Consider the following 2,386-nt stretch of genomic DNA (forward strand, 5'->3'; position numbering starts at 1 on the left):
TTTTTAGTAGGCCCAGATAAACAATTACAAATTATGCAGTTGCCAGGTCTGGGAAGCAATTATTTTTAACTGAAAACACTATTCCTGAAAAAAAGAAATATACTTTGACTATGAAAGGGACCAGGGAAGGTAGACAGAAGAATAAGTAGCTTCTTACCTGGTGTGAACTGCCATTAATAAGGAAAATTCCTCTGAAGCACTACCACAGTGCCCTGTTTTCTTTCAGCAGGCCCACAGGAACAAGTAGCTGTAAGATGAAGAAGAGCTTGAAAAGTATGGCAAGGCTGTTTGGTTTTAAAACACTGCTGGTCATACTCTTTTTTTTTTTTTTCCAAGAGACTTGTGTGATGATAAGTGCACCAAAGATCACCACAATGCCAGGAACAGTCAGCATATATACAATTTTGCCTAATAAACTAGCATAAAGCATGTCAAAAAAGTGCTGGATAATTCACTGAGGACAGAATTTGTTTTATGTTTCCCTCTGCATGCTGTTAATTCCATTGGAAAAGAGACGGTGTTGTGGCTGCCCGGATAGCTTCTTTAGCTGTGCAAATATAGGACAGATATAATTTCAGTTCAACAAACTGCACCTTTATGAAATGATAAGATAACTAAGTCTTGCAAATGCATAAGAAAAAGTAGGAAGATCTTTTTGGTATTTGTGGCAGGTATTCAAGATAAGATTCCCACCAATCTGGGGATTTCATCCCTTACTATATTTACTAGGCATTCCTGAAAGAGTAGGAGATTATTGCACTCTGGAAAACTTGAAACATCTTTGTAATTTTCCCCATCTCCTTTGGACATAACTTACGACCCTGGATAATTTAGTGAGACTTGAACTCCCTCATATTTACGGCACTGGAGTAAGTTACAAACATACAGAGCTATAAGGCTTTGGTTATGATACATTTTTCAAAATCCTCAGTGTATCTGTCATACTTTTTTGGTTATCCTTTCCTCCTCCTGCAATACCATCAGCCTCACATGAAGAAAAGGTTGAATTTCAGATATCAAGGAGAGTTCAGATAAATTCTCCATTTTATTACCTGTGTATGACCAGTTTTAGATCAGTGCTTAACTTACCTATAGATATAGATCTGGGGAAAAAAGAAAAAGAGAGAGAGAGAGAGAGAGAGAGAGAGAGAGAGAGAGAGAGATTGGCCTGGAAGCCTTAAAGTAATGGGAAAAGTCTCTATCAGTCCAACAAATAAATAACTGTTATTACGTAATCAAAAAAGTTGGGAGCAAAACATTGCAGCGCTTCAAATAATTTTCCATTGCTGCTTATAAACTTCATACGCATTTTTCAGTAAGATCACAGGTAGCTGCTTTAAAGCAGCTAGAAAATCCATCAAGTGTTTTAGAAATCCATAATAATCTGAGATATATTGACTTCAAACTTGGCTCTAAGCATCCAGAGGGAAAATGACTTACAGATGAGACAAATATATATGATCTCCAGCTGAGTTCTGAGAAAGAAAGAAGTTTTCTGGCAAACTGCTGAAGAATTTGCATATAGGATGTCCTTTAAACCTATGCTCTATAATGGTCTGTCCCATTGAAAATTAAACCTTTCACAAGCACACAAGACTGATGCATGGAAAGAATATGCGCCTTTGGAAATCCACCAACCGTGTTTGTTTAACCCTTACGAACGTGACTCTGAAGGACAAAGTCTTTACAGCAGTCCTTTGGAGAGGTGCAAAAGAATTACCACACTGCGTTTTAAGAGTGACAACGATTGGCTACAGGATCTTCCAGGGCAGAGAGAAAAAGGAGGTTTGGGGTTTATACGTATATGTATTTTTAAGTTGGCAAAAGTATTAATTCCTATTTCTGTGAGCGAAAACACAGATTACAGGAAAAAAAACTAGATAGCCGTTAATAGACACATAATCCACATGGATCTGAGTCTTGATCGCACCGAGGTGTGAGTAAGTTATTACTGACGAGCGACCCCAGCAGCGCGGGATTTTGCAGCAGCGGCCCAAAGCGTCCCCACACGCGGTTCGGGGCACCCCCCGACCAGACCAGACCAGACCGGACCGGCGGCGGGGCCGGGGCGGGGGCTGCTGGCGGCGGCGGCCGCCCTCCCTAAGCCAGGCGCCGCCCCGCCGCTATATAGCGCGACACCCGCACACTGCCGGCACGGCAGCCCCGCAGAGGGCAACCGCACCGCACCGCACCGCACCGCACCGCACCGCACCGCACCGCACCGCACCGCACCGCACCGCTGCCGGCGGGCATGTGCGGCGCCGCGGAGGGCGGCGAGGTGCGCGACTGGGCGCTGCGTTGAGCCGAGCCGAGCCGAGCCGAGCCGAGCCGAGCCGGGCTGAGCCCCGCACCTCTCGCGGGGAGGGCGGCCGGGGCCGCCGCTGCC

This window comes from Dromaius novaehollandiae, chromosome 1 (assembly GCF_036370855.1).
Source record: "Dromaius novaehollandiae isolate bDroNov1 chromosome 1, bDroNov1.hap1, whole genome shotgun sequence".
NCBI classification, from domain to species: Eukaryota; Metazoa; Chordata; class Aves; order Casuariiformes; family Dromaiidae; genus Dromaius; species Dromaius novaehollandiae.